Here is a 17836-nt window from a genome sequence, read left to right as displayed (position 1 = left end):
CAGTTGTATTGTCAAATTAGCGTCAAGGGAAAATTAATTTTAGTCGCATAAACATACATTTGCATTCAGAGAATAGGGCTCAAGTACACTAATTATACACACAGATACACACACACACACACACACGGCGACACAGACTCACACAGCTGGACAGTTCTTCACAGACAAACAGTGACCTCCATCTTTTTTACCCCTATTCTTCAGTCTCTGTTTTTTTTTTTTTTTTTTTTTCTCCGCCTGTGTCCCTGCTGTCACGCTCACACTGTGAAGCTTATCTTTGTCCTTTCAGTGTAATAGCATTATAAGAAAAGTGAAAATAGAGCATTTGAAAATTGGTGTTTCTGAGAATGGACTGTGTCAGTAGACGCCGTATTCAGGAGATTACAGTTGTTTGTCAGCGTCTGGCAAGATGTGATAAAAGAGATCTATGTGTGAATGTGCACTTCTGTGTGTATGAGTGTGTTGTGTGTGCAATTATGTGCCTAAGGATGACAGATAAAGTTAAACCTCTAACTTTTTTATTGGATGATAGCTGCAGCAGGCCATTAGATGCTCTAGATTTCCCTCGAGATGTTTTCTGCACTCGAACTGAACTATTTCAACTGCAATGAAATGTGAAGTGACGTGCGGGAATATAATTAAAATCCCAGTAACTCGCTCAGACATTGACTTCTGCAATTCAAATTTACCTGAATAAATGTGACTATATATATATATATATATATATATATATATATATATATATATATGCTTAAAAGGTTTCACTGAGAGTGTCTTAAATGTAAATTTGAAAAGGGAAATGTTTGACTGAGCGTGTAAACACTGCTAAATGTTCAGATTTCATTAGATAAGGTGGAAAATGAAAACAAAGCGCAGCTATAAAATTAAGACATAATTTCCTCTGAATCAAAGAGCAGGAGTTTCTTTGAAGCTTTTCCTTCCTTGTAAGTGAGACTATGCATTGTAACTTTTGCTGAACAGTGGACACTCTGGCTACATGAGGCAGTTACAGGATAATGGCTAATTGAATTTCCTTTCATTTTCCAAGATTGTCTGGGGTCAGTTGCTTTAATGATGTCAGTGGGGCATCCTGGTGGCATAGAGGTTTAAAATGCCATCCATATAATCACTACAGTGTGTCCCTGGATTGAGTCCATCTGGGGACCGCTCTCTGTTCCTCATTTTCTCAGCTCTTTTCTGTGTACCAGAGGTTTTCAAACTGTGATTCACGTAATTTTAGATTCAGTGTGACTCACACTTTCTGAGGATGTCATTATCTTTGATGTCAATCACGAATAACATCCGTAATTCTGCTTAGAAAACGGATAAAAGACTCTTCTCATAACTCCAGTTGTTGCCTGAGAATAACCATGTTTTTATTTTTCACCAATATAAAAGTAATTCAGTGACAGCTGTTTGTGCATCCATGGGCATGTTACACACAGGAGCTTCTAATGGTTAATTCAGCGTATTTTAATGGTGCCAAATTGACAAAAATGTAAACAAATACAGCCTTAAAGAAATCCTAAACTGGAACCCACACATAACTCTCGATTTTGTCTGACAGGGGGCCCACAGAGTGTCACACTTTGAAAATCCCTTCTATATAATGTGTAACAGAGGCACAAATGCAAAACAAATATATTCCTTGGTGAGATTTAATGTGTTTGCTTCTTATTTTATTGTTGTGATGAAACCATTAAAACTGTTTCTTTGACATTCTTGAATATATAAACCTTTATTTAATCGGGTAAGTCCCATTGAGATCAAGATCTCATTTTCAAGAGAGACCCGAGTACATTTATGTAACAACATAAAAAAACAATTAAAAAAGCACAGTATAGTACTATGTATATATGAGTCAGTTACAACAAGTGGAAAAACAGCAACAGTTAAAATCTGCCTGGTTTTTGACTAGATTTCTAAATTGACCAATTGAAACCAGAGTATCAAGCTTCAAAGTACACCACAGTTTGTTCCAGGTGTGTGGTGCAAAGTATCTGAAAGCAGTCTTTCCAAATCAGAGTACCTGCAGTACTAACCAGTCCTGCAAATGTGTGTTATGTGTTACAGCTCTGCATCCAATAAGTGACGTCAAATATGAGGATAATTTTTGAGGAAGGCCCTTGTAAAAAAAAAACAAAAATAAATGCTGGTCCCTTCTAATAGAAAGACCCACATTTTGATAAGGAAAACAGTAATGAGTGCTATAGTTGTCTCTGGTTATTAATCTAAGGGCTTAGTGTTAGATGACATTCAGGGTCATAAGAGTGTGGTGATAAATTACTTCACCATAATCTAGCACTGACAGAAAGATTGCTTCCACAATCTTCTTTCTACAAAATAGAGGAAAATAGGACTTGTTTCTGTATGAAAAACCAAGCCTAATTCATAAGTTTTGGAAGTGCATCAACATCTGGTTGGAAGGTGAATTTGTCATCAATTTCACGTTGCCTAAGTATTTATAATGCGGAACTTGTTCAGTGAGTGTTCCATTTAAAGTGCAGATGTGGAGAGCACTGTGGTTCATGGTTTTGGCTCTGGATAACAGCATATCTTTTGTTTTGTTGGCATCTAATACAAGTTTGAGATTTATGTGTGCATTTTGCAGAGCAATGAATGAATGTTGCAGGTTTTCAACAGCCGAATTTACGGAGTCAGACCAACAATATAAAATAGTGTCATCAGCATGAAATTGGACATTACAGTTCTGCATATATTGTAAATAGTACTGGTCCTAAGACTGAACCTTGTGGGACACCTTTTGTTATTGGTAAACATTCTGATCTAACATTTCCCACTTCTACACATTGAGGTAGTTGGTGAAACATCGAATGGCTTGTGGATCAAATCCAATGTTTGATAGTCTTTGTAGGAGGAGGGAATGGTCAACTGTTTCAAAGGCTTTTGATAAGTAGATAAAAAGAGCAACACAGTGTTTTCTGTTTTCTACAGCTGACACAATGTCATTTAGAATTAAGGAAGTAGCATAGACAGTGCTATGACGCCATGTTGGCGGGGAGTTCATACAGTGTATCTGGCTAAGAATTACGTGAGTTGATTGTTTGCTAATGTTTCTGTGGTAGCAAATGTCATAAATTCACGATATAAACTCAGTAATGTCAGTAACTAGGCAGCAGTATCTATGTATCTGAAGTTTGCTAACTAAAGCTAGCTAACATTAGCCACCACAGTAAGTACAGCTGTAGCTGCAAAACTACTCAGTGTATTATTTTGACCAAGGTTGCATTGTCTTGCTTATCAATTTGACTTTTCATTTGTTAGAGGAAGAACTTACTCTTTCAAAATTTGCATACCAGTACTCTAGACATCGCTCTATCGCTCAGGGATTTTCACAGATCAGTCACTGCGATAGACCTTAATGCAGTTCAACTATCCTGCATTTTGAGTAAGTGCACAATCTATTGTTTATTTCTTGACTTGAAAAACTGGCAATAGCATACTCCATCTATGCAACCATTTGTTATCCCATTCTACTGTATGCTTTTGCATTAGACCCTAATTGGATTGCAACGAGATCCCACCTGTCTCCCCAGTCATTGTGGGAAAGACAGAAAGTCAGTTACTAGTGAGCTACATTATGTGCTCCAGTATGATGGGGAGTGAGTGCACCAAAAAAAGTTTCATTTTGCAACCAACATCAGCAAACAAACGGAAGCAGCCAACTGTGCTGTGTGTTTGCAGCATACAGATGGACAATGGTGAGAGAAGTTGGTTCAGCTGCAGGAGTTATTTTAGAACTTCATTTAGACGTTTTGATACTGTTTTCAACATGAATGTGGATCACTGCTGGAATATACTGTAATGGCTGTGAGCCCAAGCTGACTGTAGATGCAGTCTTCTGTAGGAGCATGCTACAAGCCCGCAGGCTATGAGTATTTGATGGTCAAAATGGTTTTAGTGGAGTCCAGTTCTATAGCACCATGCACCATTTAGATTCTTTAAAGACATTGCTTTAGTTTTAGAGCCCAAATATACCGCATGGATGACTCTCGCAGTTATCATCAGTCCTTCCACATAAAACTGTAGACAGCTGCCTACAAGCTGAGCTCAGGCAGGTGTACACTACCTGCTCAGCGTTAAACCATCAGAAATTTGAATTATATAAATATGTGGTGCACAAAGGTGAACATCTAGCAAAATGAATATGCAGATTTAAGTTAGTGAGAACCAAATCACAGCAAAGGTACCAGTAAATATAGGACATGAATTCATCAAGTGTGCAAAAACACAACTCGCAATAGGATATTCATGTTGTTCTGTGTCAGCTGGATGTGTAGGTTGGCAGATATTTGCCTCCCAGTGGTAAAAAATTCCACTGTAGCATAATTAAGTTTCTTCTGGCAACAATATTTTTGTAAATAACAGAGAGAAGTTGGTTCGACCTATAGTGGTCGGTTTAATGCATTATTTTTTGAAGGCTTATAACCTGAATTATCTTCCTGCACACAGCTTCAGTGTATTGAAATATAATTGCAGTCTTGTCTCAAAGGTATACAGACAACCGTCATATCACAGTTTAAGAATAAAGTACAGTAGAGAGCTGACCATAAATCTCAGTCAGTATAAACTGTTTGTATTGGTGTTTTTTTTCCAAAGGTATTTATATATTTTGTGTGTATTTGGTTTCAGCTGTGTGGTTGAATTATTGAAACACTTTGTGTAGAATATATTGAGTTTTATCAGGGTCATGCATCAAGTGGAGGTAATGAGAGAGGATGGACTGGACACTAGCAGTAGTAGGTTATAGTCAGCTCTGTTCTTCTCTTCCTCTTATCCTCTCTTGTCTTCCTCTCCTTGTTGTTTATTACAAACTGAGACAGCAAAAAAGTAAATTTTATAATAATTTAATTTTAAAAAAGAACATTGGCAGAAACAAGCAAATACAGCTAAGCGTGAAGATTTTGTCTTTCTTCACTCTAAGGCACCTTCCACCTTCGCTTTTCAGGGCTGGCTTGTTTTTAATCCTTTCACAAAGCAATCAGAAAGGAAATGCCCTTGAAAAGACACTTGGAGGAGCTGTTTTGAAGAAGACGGTGTGTGGACAGGGCTGTGTGTGGATGTGGCTGAGACTATCAAAGCAAGCAGAATAGTCTCCTCCTCACCTTTGCAATGCTAAAACTTGTAATTAAATTTTTGTGGATTTTTTGGTGATGGCAATGCCTGTCAGTTTGTCAGTTCACCACTTCGGTCCAGACTGAAATATCTTGACAATTTTTGGACGGATTGCATTGAAATTTGGTGCAGATGAATCTGTATGACTTGATCCTCTGACTTTTTTCTCTAGCACCACCATAAGGTTTACATGCATGTTTTTGAGTAAATTATCTCAACGATTTGATCATCTTAAACATCCAGTGTGTAGAATTCAGGGGCATCTATTGACAGAAATGGTATAAAACATTACATTTTCACAATGGCCACTGTAGTTCTTCCACACACTTAGCACGAGGGAGAAGTTTCAGTCTGCAACCTCACCGCTAGATGTCACTAAATCCTACACACTGGACCTTTAAAGGATACTACATTTAGAGCAGTGGTTCCCAACTGGTCCACTCATGGTCCATTCAGAATGGACCTGCAACTGACTCTTGGACCGCAACTCACCAGGGGGAACCACTGATTTAGAGCCTATCTGTGATTCAGAGTCTAATTCAGATTGCCTGCATGTGGCTCTCAACATGGAGGAGGCTGAGTCAGCAGCTAGCAGCTACAGGTGCTAACAGCCCAAATAGTGCTAATAATGTGAACAGTGCAAGCAGTGTTGACAGAGCAACGTAGACAATGATATGTATGATATCTTGTGAAAATGCAAATGAAACATTTTGTACGATATCTAACGAATAAGCACATGATGAATGGCATCGTCATATTACTTAACATAAAGTCATATGGATTAGGTTTAGGAAGACAAATATGATGACGATGTACCTTCAAAATAACTCTTAAGGGGCGTCGGTAGCGTAGTGGATAGTGCCAGCGCCCCATGTATAGAGGCGATGCCTCGCTGCAACGGTCGCAAGTTCAACTCCAGCTTGCAACCCTTTGCTGCATGTCAACCCCCCCACTCTCTCTCTCACCCCATTTCACTCTGTCCTGTTCATTAAAGGCAAAAAGCCCAAAAAATAATCTTTAAAGAAATAAAAAAAAAACCCAAAAAGAACTCTAAGTTCACTTAGACATGACATGGGTCATGAACACAGGTCTCTTGGTAGAAAGTCCTTGGTTGTTTGATCCACCCACCAGCCCAACCTACTGTCCAACAGTTTTGCTCTTTATACTACTTCCTTTTTTTACTCCCATCAGCACATTGGTCACATGATTGCCACCTTCCTGATTACATGGGATATACACAATTACTGGCCCATGTTCACATAGGTTATATATGAATTCTGGTGAATGAGAACAGCCTGGACAGACCTCACAGTGTTAATCAGGGTTGGATCCAATACATCGCCAGATCAAACTGCTGTAACCACCCTATGAGCACAGTGCAGAGTGGCGGTGATGAGCCAGCCAGTTGGATACACACAAAGGGACTCACTAACATTCATGTGCAATCGGACCGTCTACCACAACAATGAACAGAGAAGCTCAGATAACAGCACACACAGAGGGAGCATGATGTCATCACTCCACTATATCTTTATATTGCAATAGTTTTTTTGCTGCTATAATAATGCTTTCATTGTTCCCTCAGGATGAGTTGTAGGCTGATCATCTGACTTTCCATGTAGCCCCATTATTATTTCAAAATCTGTCCAATTAATGACTAAATCTGTAGTAATATTTCCATCAGCCTCAGTTTTACTTTGTCTTCAATGCTAATTAGCAAATGTTAGTGTGCTAGTTGATTGTTAGCACTTTGTTCTTGAATTTAAGAGTAGTTTTTATGTGATCTGATACTGACATAGTCCCAACAATGAAGGCTGTAGTAGCGTGCAGTGTGAAGGATGCAGTCTCCAGCTGAGTGAACTAACAGACTAGCCAGCTCAGTCTCACAGGACTCAGTAAAACAACTAGAGGAGGAGGGTACAGGGATGGAGAGATGAAAGAACACCGGTATGTTCAGAGAGAATGGCGCCCGTGAAATCTGCCCCTTGTTTTTCTCTCTGTCGTTCAAAGGTAGCAAAGTTCACGGGTTTGAACCGTGCAGGCAGCTGATGTGTCCATCAGCCTGGTGTCCAGGCAAAGTGTCCTTGAACACAACACCAAACCTCCATCTGCTCAGTCTTTGAAAGCTGCTCTGGAAAAAAAAGGAGCGTCACCTAAACGACTAAATTGCTCTTTTACTCTCTACTTCAGCACCTTTTTCTCACTCTACTTTTCCTCTCCTCTCACCCCTCTAACTCCACACGTTTCTTTTTCTGTCTCCATCTCTTGCTTCCCTCCAGCAATTTCCTTTTTTGTGTTGGTTTTGATGCCACAGACCATGGCACGGCCACTGCCTGAAATGGGTCCTGCTAGCTTAATGCCGCCCCAGGGGAGCTGGCTGTCCCTGCTGCTCAGTGTGGCCCGAGCTCATGGCAGAGAGGACACATGCCACTTACACAACTGCCAGTGCCACTTGCTCCCCTCCCACCCCTGTCTGAAAAGTTGGTGGATATTACAGAGAGAGAAGGAGAGAGGGGAAGGGTTTTCTCGCTCTCCATCCTCTCACCCTCTCGGAACATGCAGCAGTTGCCTTGGGCAAAGACTGTACCTCACCCAAGGGCTTCCATGGCCGACCAGCCTTCAACACAGACACACATGCGCACACACACATACACACGCATTTTCAGTGCTCCCTCTCTTTCTTCTTTGCCCTTTCCCCCTTCCTCCCTCTAAACCTCCCAGCGGTGGCTTTCAACAGAGCCTGAGCCAGCATCATGCATACATGCAGCCACGGCAGCACAAGGACTGCACGTGTTTCTGTGAAGCTCTGACAATGCTGGGAGAGTCAGGATATTTTGGGCTTAACACGATGAATGCCAAGCCTTTGATAAGTTCAATCACACCTCCAGGATGTAGAAGTCTCCAACCCTAGGGTCAGGTCAGCAAACACTGTCGAGTGTTTTATATCTCATGGTTACTTTTTTTTTTTTTTTTTTTCCATTTTCTTTTTTTATCGATGCTCTTGCTTGCCTCGATTAGTCCTTTGGTTATTGTTCTCTTCATCAAACATAGTTTTTTCTTTTTGTTTGTGTTTTGTTTCTCTTTTCACTTCATTTACAACTGCGAAGCACTTTGTGAGGTTTCGAGAAAAGGCTTGATTATTGAACAGAGAAATGCAAGACACACTGAAAACCAGGGGTGGCTGGATCAATACTAAAAGTAACAATACTACAAATACTTATATACAAATTTTCCCCCCAAAACAGGATCAGTCTTACATTAGACCACCATGCTCTGGGCACATTGAAACTATTCTTGGCGCATATGTTTTCTCCTGCTGTTGTGTGCATGTGTGCATCACACATAGTTGTTAATTGCTATAAAAAAACAGTCTTGTGTAAAATAGGCAATTGAGTAATAAACGGAGAACAATAATAAGAAGAAATTCCTAATGCTTGGAAATTCAGTAGTAAAAATTAATGAGGCATTAAAGGGGCTCTTTGCAAAAGAGTTTATGAGTTGCCTGGACAGGTTCTCAATATGGAGGTGGCTAAGCTGGTGGCTAGCAGCTAACAGTGCTCACTCCATAAGTAGAGCTAAACATTGCACCAGTGCTGACTGTTAAGCAGGGGCGAACAGGGTGGGCACTATGCTTCTACGACGCTGCTGTCCCAATATCAGCAGTAACCGCTGTATGAGCGCTGTACAGATCGCTGGTTTTTTTACTGCAACCTGACAAGCATGCAAACTTGGCCTCACAATAGGCTCCATTTTGCAGAGGTGAGAATGTAAGGGTTTTGTTTTTTTCATCCTTCACACAACTACTTTCACCACTTTTCCCCGAGTACAACACTACGAACGCCTTTGAGGATCGTCCTTGTGAAAGAGTACATTAATCTGCCAGTTTGTTTGCCTGGGTCCAGACCTTTGAATCCACCCACTCCACCCAGTTGACAGATTCGTCTGGCATTGTGACATGAAATACTGGTTTCTCAGATAAAAACCAATCCAGTGAGTGCCACAGGGTGACTAACAATTAGCCAATCAGCTGGAGTGATGCTGTTGTCAAGCTGTGCACGAGAATCAGTGAGGAGAAATAACAACAATGGCGACTATAGACAAGTAAGATGCTTTTATCAAGGCTGTTCTAAATCCACGTCTTCTTAAAACACGCAACATCGTCATTTGTTTTTCGCCGCTTCGCTCCACTCTTAAAACCCCGGCAAACCAGTATGTTGGCATGGCTACACAGTGTGGACTTAAATTGACGTTTGATTCAGGTGGCTGTTGGTCTTTCGTGATTGGTTAGAGAAAGTCTAATCTCCCTCTACCAGACACAAGGTCTGAAGATGCAGACACAGTGTTACATGTCGATTCTTTCTGATTTTTTTTTTTTTTTTCAATCTTTTTGCCTTTAAACATGGTCGCACTATGCGCCATCCAACCTTTGCTTGAGGCATACAGAGACCTTAAGAGTGCTGACTAACTACAATGACAAAGTAGGCAGGGATACAGATTGTTTTCCTGGATGCGCAACAATCATTGTTTTGTAGTTGCAGTTTGGCAGGTGATCTGTGCTCCTCAAAAGTTGAACTATTTTTAACTTTTTTTTCACCTTGCACTTGGTGGCAGCTATGTCTCCTGCCTCAGGGATGCTACAAGTTGAATTCATCCTTTGAAAAACGAACATGGGTTCAAAAGCATTTGCTTTAAAAAGGCAGTGATGGCAGATTTTTTGACGTTCTTGATCCAGGCCTGCATCAAACATCGCTTATTTCACACACGTCTGTTTTAAACACCAAAGAGTACAAAGGGTTTGTTACAATGGGCCAGTCTCGTCACCTCTTGTCCGATTAAACCATTTAATTGTAGCAGGTGGCAATTCAGTCACATCTGCCATTAAAGTCTCTTCTTTCTGTCGAGCTCCTTGGACAAATAAAAGCAAGCATCCACAAGGGTTGGCAGGGAGAACAAACAAGGCCCCTCTGGGTACACCAGAGCAAGCAGGCACATTTTCCCTTATGATGTGATACTTTCACTACGACAGTCACAGAACAGAAGTCAACACGGCACAACAAAGAGCACCTCATTGATATCGGAGAAGAATCGATGCAAAGGTGAAGGCGAGGTGACAGAGGAAATCAGCAGCAGCAGCAGCAGTAGCAGCAGCAGCAGGGAACAATAGAAGCAGTGTGAATGTGAGAAAGAGATAAGGTCAGCTGAGTGTCTTACCTCGAACGTTGTGCTTGATCATTGATCAGTTGATACCTTAAAGGGATAGTTCGGATTTTTTGAAGTGGGGTAGTGCCCATTTTTAGTGTATTACCTACAGTAAAAGTTGGGCGGCACACCCCTAGTTTGAAGAAGCAGACAGGAGCTCTAATTGTGTGAACTCTCTAGAACACTTAGGTCTTCTGGTAGTGACCTTTTAATGATTCCCAAAGTTAGAACAAAAACCCACAGTGACGCATCATTTCATAACTTTGGTCCACGTCTGTGGAACAGCCTGCCTGAAGACCTGAGGGCCGCAGAGAGTGTTGATGTCTTTAAAGGCAAACTCTAGACCGACGTTTTTAGCCTGGCTTTTATTTAGTGTTTATTATTACTGTGTACTCATCTGTTTATTTATTTTTATGAATCAGTTTTTCTAGCTGGCATATTCTTGGCACCTGCTTCTTGTTCAAAACGTATATATTACAACCAAAATATGTTTACGAAAGCATTTTAGACAAGAAATAGGCAATACAGAAACAGAATCTTGGTTTATTTATTACACTTTGTCACAGTACTGCCTAGTTTTACTATTCGATCTTGAGTTTGGTTTGATTTTTGAGAGAGAGATAGAGAGAAAGGCTGTCTCTCGATCTGCTTCTACAGTCTTTGTAACTGTGAGGGCGGGCACACAGAAATGCGTAACTACACTTGCAACAGGCCTAGAGCCAACAACTTGAGCTGAGATGAGCAGGGAGATCTAGGGGCTGGTAGGATCAAGGAAGTTTACCACATTTCATTCACACGTACTACCCACATTGTAATGATACAGAGCTGGTTGAAAATTGGCAAAATATCTATTTAAAATATTGTACATTTTTAAGCTGGTATGTTTTTAAGTGGCTACAATAGGTTTTGCTCCTACCCTCATCCACAGCAGTGCATTGCTTAGCTTCTGAGGAAGTACACCAGTCTGCTTCTCCAAACTGGAGACGTGCCGACTGATATCTACTGTAGGTAACACACTGACTATGGATAAGTACCTCATGCAGCCCCACTTCAAAAACTCTGAACTATCCCTTCAAAGTGCCAGAATGCAGAATGTGTCCTGTGTGATCTGCATTAACTTAAAAATAGGTTATCGTGGAGAAACAAAAGTTTTCTCGTCTTCTCTGGATCTTGCCGTCAGAAATGTTACTTAAAGGCTGTTGAAGCGTGAAGGTGGTGCTGTTCACCATTGTTTTGAAGTGTTAGTGTTGGGTGCAAAGGCTCAGAGGCAGCAGGTCTGTGTCTATTCAAAGACCCAATCCCCAAGACCACTGACCAAGTCAAGTTATTATTGATGCTGACCTGAATTCTCATTCACACGTTAGCAGCATCACAAAAATAACCTTCAGTCCTCTCAGGAATGTCTCAAAAAGTCAGTGCTTTCCCCGTCAGATTCTTGTCAGTGCCTTTGTGTCATTCCAGAGGGCTGCTAAAAACTGTTTTGTTGTTTGATTTGAAGGAGCAAGGGAGGACGCAGTGCAATACCACCAGCTTATTAATGTAGTGTCCTCCACCTCTAGACATGTAAATCAGTATGCCAGGTGTCAAGAGTACTAAAAATTCTATTTTCTGTAACCCCACCTGTTTCACATAAATAACTCTTGTGTATTTGCATGTCTTTAATGCCAATTTTGTGTCCTCTAAAGTTACATCTGGTCTCTGGGAACACTAGACTATCATGTGTTACTGAGAAATAAGAACACAGATCCAAGGCTCTGCAGGATTCTTAAATTTCTGTTGCAACCACATGTAACCTATCCAGTGATCCAAAATCTGTGCCTTTATTGCAAGTGACCTTCCTACAGTAGTAAGGGCCAGGTCTTTGTTGGGTTTCAAAACTGGATACAGACAGATCTGTCTTTCTCTTTTGTGCCCCCTCTGTGTCAGATTGTATCAGTGAGCCCAATAATGAAGGATGTACTGATTGAAACGTCAAGTACAGAGAGGCAAGGGGGGGGGGGGGGGGGGATAGAAAAGGTGGAAGAAAGTCAGGTAGGAAATAAGAAGCAAATCCAGGGAGCAGAGGGGGGAGGAGGGAAGACAGAGGGAGGGAGAGGTTGAGAGAAATGAAGCATTGAGCAGAAGCTATGATCAGGCAGAACAGCCACAGTCAGCAGCTGCCAATACAGGAAATCCACATGTAAGAAAGCAGTGGGGCAGAAACTGACCTACACTCATTGTGCTCACCTCTCCGCCTTTGTTTACAGACACAAATCTTTATAATGTGAATGTCGGCAATACCCCCTTTTCACCAAATTAACTCTAGTTCTTGAATTCATTCAGGATTCTTGGAAGCCTTGTTCTATCTAATGAACCTGAATGCATTTCCGCCTGTTTTTAGTGTAACTATCAAGGATGTGTCATCAGCAGAGGCCGTTGCACAATGCACAGCGGAAGTAAACGGTAGCAGCAGGAGTGCGGGTCACATTGATTACCTGCGAGCTTTTGTTTTGTAAGACGTAGACGTAGAATATGACACACTTACTGATGTCGCCACAGTTCACATTTCAGGTTAAGGAAAACCTGCTGATTTTTGGTTCCGGCTTGGAGCCAACTTTTCGGCTCTGAATGGTCCAAAATTAGGTGTGCGAACCAGAACAGCACCGTTCCATATTAATGGCAAAGGGGTTTAAGTGCCATTAAATTGGTGCAGATTAATATCAGGATAACTTAGGTTAGAATCTTTTAAGAAATGGGGAAAACATAAATTTGTGCTTTCATGGATAAAAATATCCAGATGTGGATGAAGTATTAGTCACACTTTCTCATACATTTGCATACAAAACATTTCTACTGTATTCACAAAACCTTCAAAACAGATGGGTTTTGAGCTGCTTTTTAAAGAAAAGACAAGTTAAAATTTAGCATAAAAAAGACAAAATTCTAAAATATATTAATTAACAGATACTGTTTTCTAGAGAAAAAAAATAAAATATATTTGTCCTCAGGGATCCATACTTTTATGCCTCTGCGCTGGCAATAGCCATGGCCGCAAATATTATATTTTCAGGTTGTCCGTATGTCCCATTCTTGTGAATGCGATATTTCAAGAACACTTTGAGGGAATTTCTTCAAATTTAGCACAAATGTCCACTGGGACTCAAGAAGAAAGTGATTAGATTTTGGTGGTCATAGATCAGAGGTCAAGGTCACTGTGACTTTGTCTGTTTCATTCTTGTGAACGCAATGTCTCAAAAAACACTGATGTTTTTTTTTTGTTTTTGTTTTTTTTTTTTCCAAAATTTGCCACAAACATTCACTTGGAATGATAAAGCAATTCATTTTTAGTGGTCATAGGTCAAGGTCACTGTGACCTTGCATCCATCTTATTCTCCTGAACGCAATATCTCAAGAACAACTTGAGGGAGTTTCTTCAAATTTGGCACATACATCCACTTGGACCGAGGACTAAACTGATAAGAATTTGGTGGTTGAAGGTCCTATGGTCAAGGTCACTGTGACCTGCTGAATGTTTTTGCCCAGAACTCAAGAATTCTTACGCTAATTATGACAAAACTCAACACAAACATCTAATAGGGTATAATGATGACGTGATGACATTTTATATCCAAAAGGTCAAAGGTCAGCTTCATTGTGACATCATAATATTCTGCATAAAACCTTTCTGGTCATTACTCAATGTCATATCTCAGGAGCAGAGGGGGAGACATTTGGTCAGATACTGAATTGGTGACACTAATCTTGGGTGTCCATCTTGAACCTATAGTGATTGTATAGCTCTTCCGTGCTGCTGTGGGGAAAATGTGTGTGAAGCAAATATTTTCTTGCAACTTCAGTGATATGTGGAGGCATACAACCACGGGGTGGTAATTCTAGTTTTTTGGGTTTTTTTACTTTCTGATTTGTCGTCCCTGTTCGCCTCTCTAAAAAGCAGCTTTCCGAACATAAGATTATTTTATTTCAGTCATTTTAATGGGCCACAGTGTCAATAAACAACCCTATTTAAAAAAGTATGCAATCTCTCAGTTTGTGTACGAAGGAGACAACAGACAAAAGGCCATTTGAAAGTTTCTCACTCATGCAGCAACCAGATGTGTTCCTCCTGAGATAGAAATCTTTCTCCTGCTCACACCCACACACCTTAACTTTCCTGTTACTTGCTCTCAGCTATGCATCTCCCAGTGCTCCACACACCGCCACCATCACCACCACCACCACCCACTCCTCCTCTTCCTCTACCATCTCATTTCCGCAGGGAGAGGGAACTGAGGCAGGACATCAGACTTAGCTCCCAATTCTCCTCCACTCCATTGCTCTAATGCAATTAAATCCACTGGTGGGAATAGAAGAGGAGAGCTGGAGAAATTCCTGATTAATCCAATCAAATAGGTCCAAGGTCTGTGAGTGTGTGTGTGTGTGTGTGTGTGTGTGTGTGTGTCTGCGTGTGTCCAGACCAGTGTCCAAACTGCTATAATAATGGTCTTAAATGCACACACTCACATTCACTCACACACACACACACACACACACACACACCCACACACACACACAGTCCTGCTCTGCCTTAGGCTGCTAATGAAACTTTGTCATGGTAGATCATATTAGTGGTTGAGATATTTTTCTAAAGAGGGAGAAGTGCTGGACAGTCCGCAGCTTTTCGAATGAACAAGGTGCCTCTGTTAGTTAAGTAGATACTGTTTAATGGATTCTCCCCAGGGGTCCAAGTGTAGCCGCGTTTATATGGAGCCTTTTACTGCACTAATGACCAGAGTAATGGCTCAATCAGAATGAAATAGCCTTATATAAAGTTGTAAGTCCTTATAAATACGGTGCACTTCCTGTGACTGCTTCACAGTGAAAGTCACACTGTGTTTCACCAATTTGACGCTTCAAACGTGAAGCAGCAGCAGTATTTGCAATTGAACTTAACACAGCTCTGTTTACTGTGAGCCTGACATTAATGAGATAAAATTAAAAATACTAACGCTGGTTTACTCGCCGCATAATCTCGTGTGAATCCATTTTTCTGATATTACTGTGTGAATTATATACAAACAGGACTATCATAAAATGTTTTTGCTCATGTTGCCATTTCTGTTTTTTGGTTTTATGTATGCAGTTTGAAGTGGCCCTCTGAGAGATTCTGTTTGTATTGAAAGTTTTTAGATGTTGACATGACTCACTGGCTGTTGAAGTTAGGCATCAAAAATAATAAATGAAGCATGTTTTTGCAAATTAAAATTAAATAAACCAATTCTGGGGGATTTCTTATGAGAAAATGGTTCCACCTCTTTCTAATTTCTCCATGTCTGGTAAAATATGGGAGGTCATTTATCACGGGTTTAATTTTAATTATAACAGTAAACAGAGGTAGATAAGGAAGTTGTTTTTTTCTTTTTACTCAACAAAAGAAATGATAAAGTGATGCTCAGTTTTGGGCTTGTTGAAAAAATGTTATTTATAAACTCTAATTCCCTTGTTGTTACTCATAACATGTTGAAAATTGATGTTTTTACTTTACCTACTAATCCCTACCAACAGTAATTGGTTACACTATTTATGTAATTACTTTTGTATACAGCTAAGGCTAGATAGTTTGCAAATGACTTTTAGCTGAGGGTCATCTGTTGCTTGTGCTTGGTATTTTTCCAAGGATTTGTCGGAAGACGAATCCCATGAAGATGGGTAACCTTTTGATCTATCACAGGTCTAGCTGCCAGCTTCATCAGTTCTTTGTCACTTGTAGCCTGCAACTGTCCATGATTAAAATCTAGTTTTGGTTGTTTAGTTAGTGTAGAGCCACAGCCATCCTCCAGGCCCTTGGTGGGATGTATTTCCATGAGCTTCACAGTGTTACGCTGTTGGTCATAGTTGATTTAGGAGGTTTGAGGTTGTGTTTTTCGCACTAGAAAAACCACATACAACAATGTTGTCGTCTGTCCTCCCAGGGTTTGTGTATTTAGTCCTTCTTAGGCAAGCGAAGGGGCTTAGTGTTGCCCACAGGAATGACGCTCTGCAACGCTTTTTTTTTTTTGTTTCCTCCGGGTGAAGATTGGGATATATGCAGTTCACATAATCTGCTCGGAATTAATATATATTCTTAAACGCTTTAAGATCCACTTATTCCTAAAAGTGTATGTCACCCAACAGAGACACTAAAAACTAAAGTAATGACCAAGGTTGTCACAGTGAAATTTAAGGTGTGCTGATGGGTTCACATCCTCAACTCATGCATTGAGTAACATAGCAAGTAAATGTTCCACCTTAAAAGTTGCCGGCAGTCAGTCCAGTTGAATAAGTTAATACTTTCTCTGACTCCAGCTGCTGCAAGAGTAGGGCTGCTCGATTATTGAAAAAATCATAAGCACGATTATTTTGGTCAAAATCGAAATCATGATTATGCAAACGATTATGTGGCGTACGTGATGACTTTTTTTTTTTTGATGATATTGGTTACATGACGGTATGTCATTTCTGTCTCTACATGGTCGCGTGTTTACAATTCTCCTCTGCTCTCTGTATAGCGCACGGCGGAGTTCGGCCCCGATGCGCTTTGCGATTTGTGACACAAGAAAACGAGAGTAAACTGACAAGAAGCGCAAAATCGTCTTATGTCGATTATTTTGTTTTCATAATCGTTGAAAGCCCAAATCGTAATCTAGATAAAAATTGGATTAATTGAGCAGCCCTATGCGAGAAGCAGCAAAACATCCTTTCATTTTATAGAAACTCTCCAAGGTATGAACAGTGGTGCCATAAGCCTCAAAACCAGCCACAGCTCAGCCCTGAGCAGAGCAACCGTCTGCTATTGACCGATCAACAGACTGCAGTGTTCACAGCTCCACCTTTTAGTACCAGTTCTCTGTGCTAGGTACCCCAACAGAGTGGGGACCAAAACTGGGGATGGTATGGAACAGTTCCACTGGTACCATCCACAACTTTTCACAGTGGAAACAGAAGAAAAAGTGTACCGAACTGAACTGAACTGCACCATACTGCTTGGTGGAAACGGGGCTTTAAGGTATAATATGCTGGATTCTTGTCTCTTGGATACCTGCTGCTTACAGTCTGGCATCTGGTCACTAATGACTTATTAAGCCCCGATCTCACTTGAGCACTATGGGTCCACACGCCCGCAAACATTCCCAACACAGACAGTAAGGAGGAAATAAGAACATACAGGCAGAGAGCAGAGTCTCTGCAGGTAAATACACCACCACTCACTGAGCGTGGCTCATAAGTGATGATTGAGTCTATACGTTGTTTTTTAAATGTTAATGTATTAACCATGAATTCAGTTGTGTCACTTATTTCAATAACCCTGGGAAGAATATCTGCAAAATAAATCTCATCCTACTATAGCTACGTCACAAACGTCTAATCCTGACCCAGTCTCTGAAAAACAGTGGTCTACTTCTGTCTCCATTTTTTTTTTTTACCCTCCTGCTCCCAGTCGTATTTACTTGACTCCCTCTCTCTCTCAAAAAAAAAAGAAAAGTCA

The 17836-nt window shown here is 40.6% G+C and overlaps 1 protein-coding gene across 1 annotated transcript in view; it reads left to right on the top strand.

The window, feature by feature from the left end:
* b4galt2 (UDP-Gal:betaGlcNAc beta 1,4- galactosyltransferase, polypeptide 2) overlaps positions 1–17836 on the top strand; it is a 265209-nt gene that overhangs the window by 214473 nt on the left and 32900 nt on the right. The window lies entirely within an intron of this gene.

The sequence above is a fragment of the Epinephelus fuscoguttatus genome, linkage group LG15 (genome assembly GCF_011397635.1).
Source record: "Epinephelus fuscoguttatus linkage group LG15, E.fuscoguttatus.final_Chr_v1".
Classification (NCBI taxonomy): Eukaryota; Metazoa; Chordata; class Actinopteri; order Perciformes; family Serranidae; genus Epinephelus; species Epinephelus fuscoguttatus.
This window is presented reverse-complemented; position numbering and strand designations above follow the sequence as displayed.